At 37.9% G+C, this 20,268-nt stretch overlaps 1 protein-coding gene across 2 annotated transcripts in view; it reads left to right on the forward strand.

The window, feature by feature from the left end:
- The window catches only part of LOC113058622 (forkhead box protein P2-like), a 97,529-nt gene that overhangs the window by 8,960 nt on the left and 68,301 nt on the right, over positions 1-20,268 (forward strand). The gene's annotated exons all lie outside the window — the stretch shown is intronic.

Raw genomic sequence — 20,268 nt, forward strand, 5'->3', positions numbered from 1 at the left:
GCATATGGAATCCCACCGTCTTTGAAAATGTGACCGCTGATTATGTGGAGGTTGTGGTCACCGTCATTAGCGATGTAGACATTGCCAGACAGGCGGCTACAGTTGCGAAGGGTAAATGAGAGAAACCTGCATCTATTCAAGGCAGATCATGCGGAGGGCAAGTTCATGTCATGTTTGATAATTTAAGAGACTTGTTGACACTTTAAGGGTCCTGATATTAGCTACTGTAGGTACTCAGTTGCTATAATCATTTTTGTTCTAAAGTGATAATGAATGGAATCAGAAATTAAAAACTGTGAAACACTGTAGAAGAAATGTTGAAGGATGTACTGGCCAATCTTTTACATATAATGAATGGAGGGAAAAAAGGAAGTTTGTTTTAATATGTAGAAGTACAAATGAAAAACATTTTTTGAAGGGTCCCCTGAAACTTTAATGGTGCAACCTGTATCCTCATTCATTTATATGGAAAAGAGTTGTAAGTACATTTTGGAACATTTCTCCATTTGCGTTCCAAGGAAGAAAGTAAGTAATATGGGATTGGAACAACTTACGTAAATGACTTTTTGACACTTTTTGGGTAAAAGTTTCCCTTTAATAATTAGTCTACAAATAATGATTGAGAAAAAATTGAGAATTTCACATTATGCTAGCAATAACAGCCCACAATTTGCTAAACTCAGTGGAGTCCAGAGCTCAACTCGGCTCTGTAGAGAAGCGTCCATCATTAAAGCTATTCCGAGCCATTACTCTCCCTTTGAGGTGCGGCACTGATTAAAGTTTGCATTTGCTGAAGAGTTTGGGTGGCTTGGCTTTAGGCAGGGGCTGAAATCCCCAGAAGTCACTGCCTCACAAGGCTAACCAAAGCCCGGCTCCTCTCTCCCCACCTTAAAGAGATTTGAATATTAGTTTTTAATTTGACGAGTATCCACTTAAATCTTCAAAGATGAACTCTTAAAGCATATCTGTTCTGGAACAGAAGTTCTCTGATCAGTGAGTAAAAAAGTATAATTGCTGCCCAACTTCACACCCCCAATGCACACACATTACAAAATCTATAGCAATTAAGCATATCTCACCCGAATTTAAAGACGAGGGATGGCCTTGCTCACTCTTCGGTTGGACAGACTAGTGTGTTCCTCACTTTGAAAATGTATTTCTTGTTCTAGTAAAGTGCCTGTCATTTCCATCTAAAATGGCTCAGAGAGAGCTTTTCCTCTCCCTGGAGTTGAGAGTAACCTCCACGGGGCTTTGCTCTGGACACTCGGAGCCGAGAGCTCGGAAGAATATCAAAGCAAACCGGGCTCCATCTCTCATTATGTGGCTGATTTGGGATTGGAAAGGGAAGGTGGTTGGGGATGGAGATGAAGCGAAACCCGGTTCCTCCTAATCTTTATCCCCCATTAACCCCCAGAACCCGAGCAGCTCCTGGGATCAGGTCACTGGTCAATCCCCCCATTTTGATCGAATATTTTAAACTTAAGACTTTTTATGATGGATGGAAAAAAAAAGTTAAGGCCATCAGAGGTTCACTTCATGGCTCTGGTCTTTCTCTTCTTCTAAAAACTCTCTTCGCTTCATTGTTTTGTCTCCGTATAAGAAAGAAGGATTTTTTTTGGATTCTGCCCAACGTTCCATATTCCCATTAAGCTTTGGTTTTGGAAAGGACTCATAAAGCCATGCTGTGAGCAAATTGGAGCTTGAGTAGCTCCTTGTCTTGCCCGTTGACGCATCTTTTTTCTTAAAAGTGATAATAAGAGGTTTGCAAAGTAAACTCTGGCAATAACGGTGGCGCCTTCGTTCCCTCACTTCCAGGCTTTCAGGTCCAGATAAAGCAAAAAGCTACATGCTAATCATTCTCAGTGGCATCTAGACAGCTTTATTTACTCACATCCCAAAAGACAGAAGGAAACAAATTGAGACCAGTTTGAAAAATAGAGCCAGAGTTTGTAGAGAATGGACAGTTGCCTCAAGAATAGAGTTACAAAAGAGAGTCTGCCATCATTCCTGATAGAGGAGACAGACCGAGTCAATGAGGTTATCGATCCGGCAGGAGTGCTATGCTAATCAGCCGTCTGAATTGGCCGAGAGTCAGTGTCCTTCTCTGCGACTTCTGCTTGGTCCACTGGTCTTTCTAGCCTTCTAATACATGCCCAGCAATTCTGATATGCAGAATTCTACGCATTTTATTGTGAAGAAGCTATAAGCGCTGGAATGTTTCCAAGTGGTGGGAGGATTGTGAAACGAGACCCTCTTTTTGAGTGCTCTGACACAAGTCTGACCCCGACGGTCCAGGTGGCGGGAATTAGTCAGACGTTTGCTTGCAGGTGATCATGTCCAGTGCATTGGTCTCACGCCGTCTCGTCCCCCCGTGTGTTGCCTGGAGTATATTTTAAACTCCCCATTTCGTCATGAAATGGATCGCGGTGTAGAATAGTCATGGGTGGATTAGAAATGAATGGGCGCAGATTGAATATACGAGCATGTGAGTCCAATTACCAATTTCTGCCAATTTCATTGTTAAGAATGTGTATTAAACAACCACGACTCAGATTAGTAACTTATGTTCGGACAATTGTCACATCAACTCCAATTGAGTTGACTAAACGGGGATTATGACATGAAACATGCGATGGAAGCTGCCATTGGTTTCTTGCAGCCAATTTATTTAGAGGCTTTGAACCAACTGAGTATGAAGGATTTCGGCCTCCTGTGGAGTTGTAAGACTACTAGATTATGTGAATAATTGGCCACAAAAAGGATTCATTTAAATGTAAATTAGATTAAATTAGCTTAGTCTTATTTTTTGTCTGTGTGTTTTATAAAATGTGATTATTCTCACAAGAATTGTAGGATTTCAATGCATTTCTCGCATTTGATATTTAATATAAACAGCTAATGTTATTTTCGTCGGAAGAAAGAAATCTTATATGTTAAGAGTTCTCCCCTTCAATGCTTTGATAGCGCTGTTTTGAAATGCTTTCTCCATTTGAACGCTTTGTCTGGCTTCATTCACAGGAAAAGCTTTACTACAAAAGATACAAGCCCACCACTTTGTTCTTCATGATAATTTGATCGTGGCTTGAAAAGTGATCTTGTGGAAGGATTGGTAGAGCCTGGAATTTGGCTTCCCCACCACAAACCGCAAGCCTGTACAATCAAACTGTGTCACGGTTACCTGATTTGATAGATGGTGAAACTGTTTGTTGTTGGGACGAGAGCAACCTGATTCGGGTCATATGTCCGTCTCAGACTGGAATGTATGTGTCGGAGCGACTGTGCTGCCAAATCCAAGAGTCTCTGATTTCCCTCCATGGTGCGGCGTTTCACTTTTGTAACCCTCTCTCATGAAAGCCGTGCCTCTGGGCCAATTCTGCGGTCACACTACCTGATTCTGAGGCTCGTGGAGTGATGTTGAGTGCTGAAGCCAGAGGGAGTCATGTGAGAGAGATTCCGTCTGCATAAACATGCCCTTCTTCTTCTACAAGAGAGACCAAACAGACAGGGCGTCCCTCAGCCCACCTCACCTGTGAAGGCTTTTCAAATCTCTTTCACTCTCCTTTCCTGTCTGTCTCCCTCTTCTTTTCCTCTTGTACTTCTCCAGCTGTTTTCTTTAAGTCCCGTTAAATGAAACTCTCAGAGAGCAGATTCTTTTTCCATCATTCCGGCTGGTGAGGAGGAATTAAGATAAGCTCTAACGACAGCATTTGTGGCCTAATGTCGATTACTGCAGAATTTTTTTTTGTCAAAAAATCTTAAGGTAAAAATCTTGAATAGTGTAGTGCAACAACAAGTAAAAAAAGCGAAGACAAAATTATTGTCCTTGGGTGTTCTGAAAGGCGCCATGAAATAAAATGCATTATTATTATTATTATTATTATTGAATGTTGGTTTTGTTTGAAAGTTTGTGTAAAAAAGCCTTTTTGAAGGAGTGGATGGATGGATGGATGGATGGATAGACCCATGCATTGCTGTTACAGTGATTTTGGTTTGTTTTTATGAACTGGGGGACAATTTGAATTGAATTTTTGTTTAAATCAAAATGAACAACAGATGTTGTTGATCGAATATTTAAGTTTCATGTAAGTAAAATGAGTTTTGTTTAGACTCGCTTCTTTCTTGGCCCATTTCACTGCTTTTCCATTTGTTTTCTCCTAATATTTCTATCTTGCTTTCTCCAGGTCTGTTTTCATTACTTAATTCTCTCGCTTTCATTCATAGCTTTGCTCCTCCTGTTATTAGATGACTTTCTCTCGCTCTCTGTCTTGCCTGTCTGTGGCATGTTGCACCACACACACACACACACACACACACACACACAGAGGCACAGAGAGCTGGATGCAGACTGACAGTGCTGCGACTGGACTGATTGAAACTCGTGTCTCAAAGTTGCTAATGCTCACTGAACCATTTTATTGAAGATAAAGTAAATAAAATAGGTTGCCTTATGAGAATTCACTGAAATAGACCAGAATGATCTAGAAAACACACTCTCACACAAGGTGAGCAGAGGCTTCAGTGATTGGTTCATAGATTCCAGAGGAATGACTGGGATGAGCTGTTTTCTGAAGGTATGGGAAAGCTAGGAATTTCACAAGTTCAATGTTTTTTGAGAGGCCTGAGAGAAAGCAAACGGCTCAATTTAAATCTCTTTCTAATGAATGACTTTTATAAAAGTACTTCAGTTATACCACAGAGCTCAGTCAGATGCTGTCAGGTTATGTAATCCAGTGTTTCTTTTTACTTAGTTTTAAGTAGTTTTGAGGGACTTTACAGCTTGATGGTACTATGCAAATTATTTAATGAAAGGTGCGGAGACGTTTTTGTTGTTTTAGGCTGTCAACAGAAGGATTTTCTTCCACTTAGTGTAGTTTAACACTGTACAATATCATAAAATGACACTTTTTACCATCTTCAATCTATTACGATGGATTACTTTCACAGTGGCTTGTGAATTCCATTAGATATTGACTTAAAAGACATGATTTAAAAAAAAAAAAAAAAGAAATTGTATAAATTAATTAGGAAAATTCAATATCTATCTTCACTTCTGAAGCAAATTTAAAAATATATAAGTTATATATATATATATATTAGTCAATTGTCTTTTAAACTTGCTACTGTAGTTTAAGACGTCCTAACAGCATTTTGCTTAAACAGAGACCAACAGGCCTTGTCTTTAACCCAATCCGAACAGGTTTGTCAGTCTTTCGACTGCATCTTGATCTGAATGAACAGCAGGTTTAAACACCGAAACTGAACAAAATGAGTCACATTCAGTAAAATCTTTGTTCCCTTTCAACCTCGTGAAGAATCATCCACGTTCTCTATACATTTACATTTGTCCAAATATCTATAAAAACCTCCTCCCAGCGCAGCATTCTCCCTCGGAAGATAAAGCCAGTGTTAGAATGTGATTCCCTTTGGCTTAGAGGAGGTATAGGTGTCACCCTATTACATTAGCATTGTCCTCCGTTATAAATATTCTGCCAGCCCTTCCTCAGTCGGCTGCCTCTGAATGCTGCCACTCGCCGTGTGTATTGTGGAGAGCGCCGGGCCGTTCTGAATCCACTCTGTCTGTCTTTTATCAAACATCCCAACGCTTTGATAGTTTCCTCATTTATTTAGTGAATAGTTGGAGAGGAAGAAAGAAAGAGAGAATGAAAGAAAAGAGTTTTTACATTATGTAAATGGCGGAGGGGGGGAGGGGGGATTTTCGCCTCTAATCTCTCACACGCTCATCACAGCAGACTTTTGCATTCCGTGATACTGCCCTCCTGGAAACCATTGTTGGGATTTCTAGCCCCATTTCAGCCTGGCTCAGTGCTTTTTAGAGGATTTTAATATACACGCCTTTCCTCGCAACAACGTTTACAAGCCGTCGTTCAATAAAATCTCAAGTACCTCAATGTTTCCTTTGACTGGTTGCAGGCAAAGCATGAAGTATTATCAATGATACAAGAACATAAGAGCGATTTTGAGTGTGTCTGCGTGTGCTCGCGTTGTATAATGCACTAATGCGCTCACACACAGGGTCCAAAAATCACTTTTTACTGGATAGCAGATGAATTCAGAAAGTTTACAGCACATTCTTTCACACCGGTTGTTCAAAACGTATCTAACTTCCGTAATCTAGTGTATTTATGAGTGAAATTGTGGGAAAAGTAAAAGTTTTTTTTTTTTTTTACTAAGATATAGTACAATAAATATTACTACTCGTTATTTCTTACTGGCTGTGAAAATGCAATTTGCATTATTTTGAAAAAAACAAACAAACAAACAACAATGTGGCCTGAAATGCTACCTGTTAAATAAACTTAGAGGTATTGTGGTTTTATTCCTCATGGTACCATTTATGGTAACTTAATGGAAGAAATGTCACAATATTGAGTTTTGGAGAAACAAAAAGCATCAGGCGTGTTAGATAAACTTAAATTTGTTACAAATTTGTGGTTAGAAAAAAATATGGTACTGCACCTGTAAAAAAAAAAAAAAAAAAAAAAATGTGAACTCTACTTTCAAAAGGGGATGAATAATGAATCTGTTTTTGCTTTGTTTTTATTCACTTCATTAAGGTGCTGTTGTAATTGTAAATTAGATATTTCTATTGTTAATGAAAAGAATAAGCAATTCAACAAATCTACCATTAATGCAAACGATTAATTTACTGCATTGCCTGTATTTTCTTAATGACGCCCCCAAAGTAGGATTAAAAAAAGTTCTCCCACTTGCAGTTATGAGATTGTGGTGATGTTCATTTGACTCGCAAGTGTGATCTTTCCAACCTGATTTGAACGCACCAATAAATCAACGCGATTCATTCTCACAGTTGGATTAAAACCAAATAATGTTGCATTTCTTACATTTTTCAGCCAACTGGCAAGCAAAGCCAATTTTTAGTTGAGTTTGGCGCTCAGGGAGTGTTAATTTTGGACCCTGCGTGTACAAACACACTGTATGTTCGCAAGACCGCCCTTCGTGCTCAACAACAAACTGACAGCGCTAATGCAGGGTAATTATTACCTTTAAGCAGGGATAAGAAAGGAATTGTTGACAGCAAATTGGCTTTTAGCATGCGTCTTGTGCACCTGCGTGTTGATCAGAGTCTGTGATACACAGAGCCAAGAATACTCTCTCACAACATATACACACACTTACGAGTTTGTGCATATATTTGCTGTTTTTTTTTTCTCTCCTTATATGAAACCGCGCATATGTCTACTAATGAGCTTTCTAAATATATAATTTACCCACTTCACAATGAGAAAGAGGTGTTTGTGTGGCTTTTTTTCCTGCTCAAATTGTTTCCTTTCATTGCCTTGACAGCATAGAGGATTAGCAATACAACCATCAACGTGTTTTTACCGTTGTCACTTTTTTTTTTGTACCCCCCCTCCCTTTCACTAGATTCACAACTAAAAATGAAAAACAATGGCTTCAACCTCCAGTGGCCCTTTCTAACGTACAGTGAGTTAAATGGTTTGTAAGACGTTTAATTACAAAATGGTATAATCATTATTCATCTCATGATTAGTTGTATAATATTAAGTGAATCTCCTCCCTTGAGTCCTGTGTTTCACAGATCAATAGATTTATAGCTGGAATAAGGGGGAAGATTGGACAAAATATTCCTCTGATGTTTCTTTAACAGACCAATCTATCATTTATTTATATAATTAGCTTTCATATATGTTTAATTAAATGCAAATTTAATCGTTCTAGCTACTACACTATTTGCTTTATACCGCATGAAATATTTATTATAATGTATAAGTGGACAAAAAGCAATAAATACATGTTTAAAACAGCATTTCTATGCAAATTTCTGGAAATGGAGCAGCATGCAGTGAAGTATTTAAAATGTTAAACCTAAAAATCACTATTAAAAATGTTCAAAATATAATTTTTAATCTATTGTATTTTTCAAGTGATACAGGATTTTATATATATATATATATATATATATATATATATATATATATATATATATATATATATATATATATATATATATATATATATATATAAAATATAATATGATTTTTGTATTATTTGAGGGGAAGGTAAATACTAATGATAGTAGGCAAAAATAAGTAGTTTCAGAAATCATAATAATTTGTGCACAATAAGTAAACAGGTCAGTTTTGATTTCATACTAACCCTAATTTTGATAGTTTTAACTCTGAAGTGTTTGATGATTACATAATGTGAAGTGTTATGAGGTTTAGATGGACAGTGCTTGTTGTCTGCATCACAATATATATATATATTTTCAAACTATAAATGAAGTCCAGATGCTTTTAAGTACAAGTTTATCAGATGTTCAGATGTACGATCAGATTGCGTTAAGATCAGTAGTAGTTAATAGCAGCCAACCTTTTAGCCTCGGATGGTTTTTGTCAAGTGTTCAGGACACAAACGATCTGCTTTTCCCCTACAGTGCCACAGATCACATTACGACAGGTGAGTTTTGATCTGGTTTTTCTGATGTAACTCTTCACAGTTGCTTGAGAATCAGCTCGCACACATGCAGGGTCTTACCGTTATTCACTCTGATGTGTTTTGCCCACTGCTCCGTCGAGACATTTCTTTGTCTTTAGTCACCACAAAGAAAAAATGACAGATTACAGGCTTTTGCCAGAGTACATATCAGTCTGTGGGCTTCCTGGAGATCATGCCTTGAGGTCAGCACTTGAGGAATGCCCAGACACATCACTGGATGGCACTGTTTCCATTTTTTGCTCTCCTGAACCCCCTCGGCTGGATCAACAGGGTTTGTTTTGTGCAGGCTGAGAGCACTTGAAAAGGCAGGAGCTTTAAGAGAGCCGAGGGCTTCTCTAAACTCTGTCCCAGTGCGGAAGCATGAATCCTGGGGAAAATGATCATACAGACCAGACTCCTCTGTCTGCAGTGAGTGGCAAAACCTGTGCTCTGCTAGTGATGGGATATTATACTCAAGAAGAATGTTTATTGAAACATTCTAATTAGTTCTGTTTAAGAGAATATCAATATTTGATTAGAATGATATTTTATTATCTAGTTTAGCATGTTTAATAAATGCAGTGACAATAAATTAAGTAGTTTTAAATAGGGACGCTGGCATCCTGTGGTGTGATCTGCACTATAATAAACAGCATTTGCTAATTATTTTTTATTATTATGCACAGCTTTTATAAGCTTATATTAATTAATTGACCGCTTTAAATATTTGTGCATTTTAAAAATAATGTAGCACGATGCAAGTCCATTTAAAATGAAGCAGTGAAGGCAAAAATATAACTAGTTGTGCTATCTACACTTTTTCTTATATTTGTGGATTTTTAAATTAAAATCGTAATTTTGTAAAAAAAAATTATGCATGATAAAAATGGGTATTTATGTTTTTCTGGATTTTAAAATCGAGATATGACTTATTTTTTGAATTTCCAGTATTTATCGCTGTGCACATTTTTGCAACAGGAATTTTGTGGTTATTCATCCGTTGAAATTAATTAAATTAGATTCCTCTGATGCTGCCAGGCGTTCAGATGATAATTGCATCAACACGCCGAAACATAATAGCGCTCTGAGTGTTTCCAGAGCAGTTCATTTCAATCTAAATCCAGAGCTCCTCTGGCGAGGCCGTGTGTTCAGAAGACCCCTCATCTTCATCTGGAACATCTCCTCCAACTTAACAATTTATCAGGGGCCAACTTGTAAAACTGCGGTTGGAGACGTTTTGTTAATGAAGCGTTTACAGAATCGTCGTAGCCAAATGGTAGGGCTGATATTTGACATGCTCCAGCTGTGCGCTCCCTCCGAGGAGGGCCACTGCTGATCCAACTCGTGATTTTTAGACAAAAGCTTGCTCGGCAGAATGGACGCTTCGAGCCCGTCGTACAGTCGTAAATAAAGGTGGGGGTGTAATTGAGTGATGTGCGCCAGGGGAACGGCGAGAGATTGAAGGCTGTGTACTGGTAAATAGATAATCACACAAAAGTAAATGGGGTTTTCAAACCTCAATCTACTCCGCCAGCGTGAGCTCGTTTGCATGTTAATCACCGCAGCGATTTCCCTCATCACGAGGAAGTCTGCACTCTTTCATAACCAGCTTTTAATTGCATTTAAAATGTCACAGAGGTGAAACACATGTAATTTAGCCATAACTGTGTCCAAATTAATGGCCTCTACTCAGGCTTTCCATTCAATGGACACAAATGAGTCTGTCACTTTGGTGTTTTGATCTTTTATTTTTTTTGTATTTATTTGAAATGCATTAGACAGCTTCTGAATATATCTCAGCGAAGCTGCGCGTGTCTGTTTGGAGGGCGCGTCGATTTGTGAAAAGCACTGTTAATTCCAGGTTATTTCTTCTGAATGCATATGCCAAGCGTCGCCTGGACGCTTACGAGGGAAACCGGATGAGATTAGACAAGGGTGAAAAAGTCAGCCGACTAGATTTAAAGAAGCCCCCAAAAAGTTTATTTTCCTTCATCACCAGGTGTTCTAGCACATATAAATTACTGAGATGATGTTTCCATAACAGAGCGGAGGGCACTCCAGAGAGCCAAACCTGCAAAACAGACCTATTTAATTTTTCATAGAGGAGGACCATCAGGAGCAATAAGCCAATATTCTCCTTCCCTTTTTCCAGATGCTTTCTCTAGCCTTGCATCTTTCCAAACCCTAGCCTTTACATTTTTCCAGAAAAAAAGGCGGTTCTGCCGAGACCTACATGAAAGAAGAGAACTGTTGAAATGTTAATTTTACCATCTGCTGTCGAGGCCTGCTACCTTTGTGCGAACGAGTGTGAGTATGTGTGTGCGTGCACTCTCTCCCTCCGTCTTAAATTCCCAGCGGTTCTGTTCTGTTTTATGAATGTGCTGGTATTTTGGTTGTTTGAAGTTTTGGGGATCTGGGAGTTTGAAAGTCAGACTTAGAAAAACAGAATGCAACAAGACGCAAGTGACAAACCGAATATCCTGCTGCCCTCGTAGTCCTGATAGCGCTTGTCCCCTCTGCGTCTTCAAATGGTTTGCATTGGTAGCCTCAGTACCCCAGGAACTTTATGTAGCAGTAGCTCAAAAGCATTTCTGCTGTGCAGACACACATTGAGGTGTGGCTTTTTATTTTATTTAGAAGTCCCATATGAAATTGTTGTATTATTTATTTATATTTAGTCTCAGAATTTTTTTTTTTTTATTTATTCATTTTTTTACATAAACTGAAAATACGAAAAAAACTGAAACAACAGAAACTGAAAAAATATGAATAACTCATGCTGCACTGCATAGTTTGTTTTGTCTAAAAAATTGCTCTTTAGAATGCATATAATGTTCATATAGAAGTACATAGACCATATATAAACACATCTACACACATATACATATTAGTCAGCTTTTAGAGTACTCTTTGTAGACCTCAAAGCTGATAGACTCGGACTAAGAGCCATAAAACTTGATTTCAAGGTCTTTAACTTGCTCCACACATTATGATTTTGCAAATGTAACTATGCAGAGTTGGTCTTCCTTTTTTGACAAAAGAAAGGGCCAACTGAAACTCGAATCCCGTCAAAATGATTTTCTTCTCATCATGGGACAAATCTGACACTTTTTAAACAACATTTTATCAGATCCGCCGACGGGGTCCCTGCCAAATGGACAGATTCCACTGTGAGATTTGATAGTTGGCAATTAAGCCGAGACATCCTGAAATGCGACTGTGTGCAGAGTTGCAGAGCGTTTGCCTTGGCCGGGATCAGATTGTTTAGTCTGCTCTCATTGTGAAGCAGCACTGTTTCTGAGCAGCAGTTGACGGTTGTTTGCAAAGCGCGGGGGGAAAATGTGAGAGGCCACCGTTCCCTGCCATTTATTTATTTTTCCCTGTCCTTGGGACTGGAATTTGATTTTGATTTTTTTTTGTTCCTGTTACTCTATTCTTTGGGAATTATGCTTTTTTCACTGTATATGTGGCTGCTGAAATGTAGACTTTTCATGACCTCACTGTGCAGGCTGTGTTTCATTAATGACCAGCTCTGTGGTTTGGGTAGAGGAATAGTTTTCATATGACACCGTCTTGCATTAGTGCAAGGCAGCAGCTGCAGAGAAGCTGAACGCAGCCAATTCTGTGGCTTTAAAAGGTGTGAAAAGTTCAAGTCCCGTTGCAAGAACCTTGCATTTATAATTTGCGTGTGTAAATTTCTTTTTGTGCAAGGTCTGTGTTAAATCGGAACTGCCGGAGACTAGTAAAAAAAAAAGGTTACCTGCTAATGAAACATTTGTCTTTGATTCTGTGGCAACTTGTCAGGCGAATTTGGACGCCGACCCTTTTCCATGTGCCAGCATAATGCTTTGAAGCTACTTTCCTCTCACTTTTGAAGTAATTAAAAGACATTTACATTCTTTCTGGCTCATACCATGGTGGCAGCCATCCACCCCAATGCATTTATTTGTCAGGAGGAAACATTCAAATTCGTCTTTAATTGACTGGTGTTCAATACAGAGCACTTCGTAACACAACCCCGAAGCACTTCTCATACTTGTGCACATTGGACTACTGTAGACACCAGTTTGCTACTTCTGCACAGTATTAAATGTCCTCTGGGGAAGCTTGGATTTGTCCGGGCCAAACAAAAGACCCCTGTTTAGTGCCTGTCTCCTGCTGTTGGGCTCTTCTTCTGATGGGGTTCTTTTATGATGCAAGCCGAAAAATTTGCGTCATGCATGTTTCGGTGGTTTTTGTAGGTATTTATTACCGTGTCATAGTTAAGTTTGGTCGCTGGCACAGAGGTTGTTAGTCTAGGGGTGTAGTTTGAGCAGAAAGGGCGATGGGGGCCAAAACTCGGTGAGCCTGAACAATGGAAGGATTAGCTAAGAGTCCAGCTATGTATTTGAAGTCGTGTCTGAGTTTGTTTGGGGAGGTGGATGTGCGTTTAGATGACCCGGCGGCAGCTGTTGGGCACTTTTAAACTGTCAGAACATCCTTCCATTCCTTTTTCCTCCTTCCCTTCTGCTTTCAATCCAGTAAAAGACAGAGAGTCTTGTACGTGCCGAAGTCCTGATGAGGGGAAAAATGTTGGAAGTATGCTGTCGGCTTTAGTTCGGATGTGTGTATTCAAATGTGTCATGGTTGTAGCATTCACAGTTTCTTCTGTTTTGATTGTGATTCTTCAGATACAAGGATGTGTTGAAGATGCTCATTAAGAGATGCACACCAATTAATCTATTAATTAATCAATTATCGCTCACAATGATAACATTATCAGCCGAGAAGTGAATTAAACCGCAACAGAGCAGCATCAACTGTTGAAAACATTGTAATAGCATGTGAAAAATGCTATTTGATTAAAATGGAATTCAGGTTGTATTGATTGGAGACATTTATCAAAACGTAGACAATGATACTATACAATGAAAATGGAAAAAATTTAATATAAAATGTTATAATATGCCTTTCAATTGCATATATGTACACTCCCAGGAAAAAGGGTACAAAAGCTGTCAAAAGATACACGTGAGGTGTTATCTTTGTTATTGGGCGCACCAGAAAACACGTCACTTGCATCGTACGTCAACAGTCACAGCAGTCGCAATTCTACATATTATGAGTATATTATTTGCCTCTTAAAACTAAAGGCAAACATTTATTCAAAGACAAATGAATTAAACAAGTTGCAATGAGATGCACTTAGTGCCTCAGCACATGATTCTCAACCAGGATCAACCAGGATCAACAATTTTAAATCAGTAAATAAAAAAAAAACATTTGGATGTGTTATGAACAAATACTTGAGTATCCCAGTAAGGTAAAACAAAACTAGCGACATGTTTAGAGTATTTTTGTTCAGTTCACACACACAAAAATTAACTGACTTCTACTAAAATTCTTTGTTCAGGCTTCTCTTTTACATTGGTTAGTATAACTTTTCAAAAGTTGGATTTTTACAGTGTACCTAAATGGTACATATTTGTACCTTTTGAAAAGGTATCAACCCCTTTGTGAACTTTTGTACCTTTTTTTTCTGATAGTGTACAGTGTATATGTATGTTTTGAAACCCATGTCTCATTCTTTCTGTACAACTGTACTTTTTCAAATTCCTGACTTCTATGGGAACGTTTAATTTGGCTTATTTAAAATCACTTATTGTGGATTGAAAGGCCCTTTTCCTGTGCTTTAGCTTCTGGTACAAATACTCTAAGCTTTTTATGGTACAGAGCAATTTGTGCTTTGAATAGAAGCTGCCATTTAATAAGTTTGTTTCAGTGTTTTTGATTGGCCTGTATGTGAAAATCAAATGGGGACTGGTGCGTGTTCAATAGCAAATGCTTCCATTTTGAACTCTTATTTTGTTATTTAATATTTTTCCCTTCCTTTTGCATAAACAATTACCATTTTTGTTCCATTCCAAGAATTAATGGAAACCATTTGCATCGGGGGGAAATTTGTACATGCAGTGCTGTTTTCAATGTCATCACAGGCAATTTTTTTTGCGGCTAAAATGACAGAAGAGGGCTGCTTTTAAGTACTGCGCAAGCAAACTGATAAGTGAATCATTCCACTCTCTAAACCTTTTTTATTGGGACTTTAATAACCACTGTATTATAAATTATAATGTATTCCTCCGTTTGCTAATGCCCTTCAATATAGCCGTCTAAAATGTGGTCTGAAAGTTATTGTGGCTACCTTTTCAAAGGCAAATCAATTACATGTTTTCGGTAATGCACCATAATTCCGCCATCAATGGACGAACGGATGAATTGAAGCGATTCAGAGTAGAGCGGTTGTTCCTGTGATGTTTTTTGTTTGCGCTCTGCACTATTGACTGCGTCCAATCAAGAGCAAGTATTCATCCTCCGTTCCAGCCATAATGGAAACAGGTCGTCGGAGGCACCAGATTACGACCTCCAGTTATGTTCGGCTAATGGAATATGGAGTTCTCGTTCACCGCGTGTTGTTAAAGCAATTCGGGCCAAAAGTTTTCCTCAAACTCGACGCTTAAAGAGTTCGCCATTTCTGCCAAATTGCAGAGCGCAAGACTTAAGAAGGATATCGGTAGGGAGATCTTCAGGAAGTAAAAATTGCCACTTGCATACTGTCTTTGACCGACCGCGCCAAAGCTTAACCACTCCATGGGAACATGTGCCATTTAGGAAGATATAAAGAAGTGATTTTATTACCCAGTACATCTCTCCTTAGAAGCCATTTCATTTCTCTTTTCAGCCGCCACAGGAGTCTTTATTTGATCTCATATTCCTGAATTTAACTGCCTCAAACTGGCCGGCCTCAGTTTATTTTCATTTGGAAAACACATTTTCTGTTCAAGAGGACACGGGGGTAGTTGGGATTGAGGTGGGGGCTGTCAAGCTCTGTGTCGAATGTAAATGTCTTCTTTTAGTCACTTTTCACTGTAGATTACTGGAGTCCAAACTTTTCATTTTCTCCCACCTGGAGCAGATTCGACGTGTATCCGCAATGCCTACAAACGAGACGTCGAGTCTTAGTCTTTCACTTCGAGTCTTTGTAGGGTTTCAACTATTCAAGGAGCCTGTCTGCTCGTTCACAGGTTGTTAATGTTCAATTTCTGGGGATTCTTCAGTGATGGCAAACACTTCTTGCACACTCTCAACTCTCAATTTTTCTGCAGCAACAAATGTCATTTCCTCCTTTAAGTGTAAAACGTGTTGTGCTAAGGGTATGTATCCTAAATGCACACAATTAAATAACCTTTTTCAAACTTTTTGCATAATTTGAAAATTGCTGATTGATTTAAATGGCACAGTATCACTTAGTTTTCTTAATACTTTTAATAATATTTAATAATGTGATTGGAAATAATGACACAGTGACTTGCAACTTGCCTAAAAAAAAAAATTCATTTAATATTATTTTAATATTAATTGTAACATGTATATTTGTTTATATTGTCATATTGGATTTTCATAGTTTAATATTGGGTCTAGAACAAGGATAAAGCAATAAAATCTGGCCTATACTATAAAAAGTTTCCAAGACGGTTTTAATGTGACATTCATAAAACCTAAAGATCTCTGTTAGTTTTAATAAAGATCAAACCTTCAGCTATAAAACTGCTCGTCGTTAAAGAAAGACCCATTTGGGTCACGGTTGGGGTTGGGAATTGCTCTTCTCCGTGCATTCTCAGGCTGTCTGATGCACCCAAACAACTTTTCCTCGCTTCATATTTTGTCATGTGTTGACACAGATGTTCAGGCGTGTGATCCAGCACGAGATGTTTTAAATGTCGGTGGTGAGGTGAGACCGTCTAGTCCAAACAAGGCTGCCTCCTTGCTAGAGTCTGATCATCTGGGACTTCATCAGGACTTCAGTGTCTCTGTTGGATTCTCCTGCTAATCACACCTCTCTGACCTGTCTGATGACAGCACTATGAAAACATTCAGCAGTTTTCAGAGACCAGAAACCCCCCTCAGCCATCCCTGCCCCTCTTTTTATTTGGCTAGCCTCCATACAGCGAATTACCTCCAGATGTAATTCCTATCCCCGCCCCCCTACTGAATTAGTGGCTAGTAAAAATTAGGTTTAAATTAGCTGCGGCATGGAGAATGGTTAAGTTGAAATTTCCTTATAATGAGTTTATTATTCTTTGGTGGGATGCCATTTTCCTGAATTAATTCTCTTCTTTTTTTTCCTATTTTTTTGAGTAATTGCTGTCTGATTGAATAGAATCAAACCTCTGGATTGGATGAAGCTCATGGTACATTTGGGGTTCTGGTGTAATGTGAAACGAGCGAAGACGTGTCCAACTTTCCTGCTGCTTATTATCCTTGTATGTTTCTCTGTTTTCTTTTTCTCCCAGTCTTTGTGTTAAAAAAAAATATATATTTGAAATGTTTGGAGTATTTGTGATCAGATTGTGTAAATCAAATGTAAAATAAACTAAGCCCGGTTTATTCTCATACCTAAGGAAAGCATTTGTTCTAAATATTACATTTCAATCTTATTGAGCAGAGTTATGTGTGATTTTTTGATAGGTATGAAACTCGTCTTACTATTTTGTTTGTAAATTCAGAATTAACTTGGTATTTTCATTTGAAGAATGAAGATTTGGGCAGAAAAATTTTCTCACACACACACACACACACACACACACACACACACACACACACACACACACACACACACACACATATATATATATATATATATATATATATATATATATATATATATAATTATTATAATTATTATAAATAATAATAATAATAAATATATTTATTTATTATTATTATTATTACATTTATTATTATTATTATTATTATTATTATTATTATTATTATTATTACATTTATTATTATTATTATATCCATTTCACTAGAGTGTTTTTTTTTCTCCTTTTGTCTTTTTGAGTTTTCAAAACAAGAACAAATGCACGTTTTTGTCTTGTTGGCAAATATTGAGTTAAATGTATTACCAAAAAATATATATATATACATTTTTCAATACAATAATCAATGTTTTTTCATTTATATTTTATCTTGAGTCTAAAAAACAAATGCATTACTTTTTTTATTTTTTATTATTAGTTATTTTGATTGTTTGTTCTTTTGACAGGTGTTGAGTTAAATGTATTACCAAAAATGTTTTTTGTTTTGTTTTCCGCTTTCTGTCCTTTATCTTTTAAGATTAAAACAAACAAATTAGTCTAAAAACAAATTAATTATTATTTTTTTGGTCATGTTGATAAACATTAAATGTTGCCAAAAAAATCTATTTCTTTGTTTTGTGTTACAATAATCAATGTTTTTCCATCATGTCTTTTATCTTTTGAGTTGTTAAGAGTCCAAAATATTAAAAATCACAGTTTTATTTTTTTTTAGATTTTTTTTTTTTTTGTCATGTTGACAAACGTGTTGAGTGGTCGTCACTGAGTACTTGTCATGTTGCCTTTCATCTTATTACAAGTTTGGCAGCTCCAAGCGCATCAAATACCCATTACCTGCATTTCTCCAACAATGCGACGCTAATACAAATTACAGCCTTTACAGTATGATAATATCTCTTGAGCGAGAGAGGAAGTCGGCTGCCATTCAGTTTGCTTTCATCTGCCGCCAATCTGCCGCATAACAGGTAAACTGCTGTGAGCTGCACTTGCTTGTATAAATTTACCCACACAGTCAAGTCTTTGATTTCATCAACTCATCTAATTCAAATGCGCTTTTGAAGGAGCCCACATTTTAAGGGTAGACACAGAAGAGCCAATTTAACCTGGAGTGTCTGTCTCGTTCTGCGGGGCTTTCTGTTTGAAGTGGCCGGTCAGCTTGAACTGTCTGACTTCTGTCATTTCTATCTCTTTTATTTCTCCACTGAAATGTATACTTCAATCCTCCCTACAGATGCTAGAGTGGAGCAGGTATCATTAAACTGAGAAAATGAGAACGAGAGAGCACGAGAATGTCGTCGCGGCTGCCGTGGTTGGTTTGTTTTCAATAGGAACTGAAGGCAGGGCCCTTTTCCTGGGGCCGCTCGCTGTGCCTGTTGATATTGAGTCGAGCAAACACTCTCTCTGGGATGTCCTGTCGGGCGTCCGGCCAGGGTCGCAAATGAAAGTCACATGTGAGGAATCCTGCACGGGGAACCTCTGAGCTGAAGCCGGCCCCCGTCTAGCTCCCGGCCCCTGAGCTTAATTAGCTTTTTAATGGAGGTGCCACCAAACGTAGCTTATTTACCGGCACAGATAGCGGCTTATTTTGATGTGCGTTGAGTCTCAGAGCTCTTTGAGGCTCGGGGTTGTTATTTTCAGAGTAATGCTGTGGATTAAACACGCATCTTATCGTGCACTGTTGTGATTGTTGAGCTTTCCTCCGTCCCCCTCCCTCGCCTGCCGAAGTATATATGCAAATACATTTGGACACTATCATTATAGGCTACTTAATAGGACTTCATTAAGGTGCCGCCATGCAAGGCAAAAGAAGGTTGCCATGGGTACGGCAGCGCTTAAGTACAGTATATTATAATGTTTAGCTCCCTGTTATATAATCATTGTGCTCTAATGGTCCATTTCAGGTCATATCGATCGGTGATGAAGAACATCATTAAGATGAAGAGAGGCCATTTTTATGAGTTGGCCATTAATCGCGGTTTTACTTTACATTTTTTAACTCAAAAAGAGAACGGTGTATATTGATAGATCAAACCATGGTAATCGGACTAAGATAAGTAATTAAGTGTATGTGTGTGTGTGTGTGTGTGTGTGTGTGTGTGTATAATAAAAATAATAAATTAATAGTTAATAACCAAAAATAATAATAATATATGCATTTGTTTATAATGCAGATTATTATTGTTGTTTTTATTAGTTACACTGTTTGTAGATTTTGACACAAGGGGGAACTAAACCTTCTGTTTTAATCATCCAAGCCAATGGTTATTGACTTACTCCGCGATCTTAAATTGGGTAAACAGCAGCTGATCAGTCTGGGATGTGTAACTCTTAATGAAGGCTGAAGGTGCTTGATTTAAATTGACTGTGATTAGGGACTAAGATACTTTTAAATTTGCAGTGTTTGAGTGTCACATTTTGTTTCAAACTCATACATGTGCAAATAAGTGTACACTGCTGATACAGGCATACCCTCGGCTGAGAGTTTATTAGGGCTGTTTACAAGCACGGAGTGCGTTCCACAGGCTCAGTCATCAGCCGAATGGATCGGAGGCGGAGATGAGCTCAAGTGGATAACTCTCCAGCCAGAGAACAGCTTTAATGCTGCTGGCGTTTCTGTGAGGCCTGGAACACACATCAGACTCTCAGTGAGTGCACACTAGCTCAGCTTAATCTGCTGTTAGCTCAGTCTTTAGTGGTGGTCGACCGGTAGGAGTTTTTCAAGAGTTGATACCAATTTCTATAGAGCAGATATAACACCAGCATACTGGGTTTAATTGAAAATGTGGAATTAAAAATTGAATCTAATTAGGTGTAAACAATGACTTGGTGTTTTTAAAAATGGAAAAAAAGAATAAGAAATGTTAGATTCTGCAGTATTTCTAGATGACCTCTTTTTTTTCAGTTATTATGTAAAAATGGTCAGATTTTCAAGGCTACTTTGGATCATCTAAAATCACACAGGAGAATGTGATAAAGTATTATACTAGTTTGTGCACATATTTTTTTTCCCCAACAGGTTTTAAATAGTGTAATTTGGAATGAAAAAATAATTCATATTTTTCCTAAATGATTTCTGTCTAACTTTATGAATATACATATATGCATTTTTTTTTTTGTACACCTTATTTCACGCAGTGGTACTAAAATTCAC

This window comes from Carassius auratus, chromosome 4, assembly GCF_003368295.1.
Source record: "Carassius auratus strain Wakin chromosome 4, ASM336829v1, whole genome shotgun sequence".
NCBI lineage: Eukaryota > Metazoa > Chordata > Actinopteri > Cypriniformes > Cyprinidae > Carassius > Carassius auratus.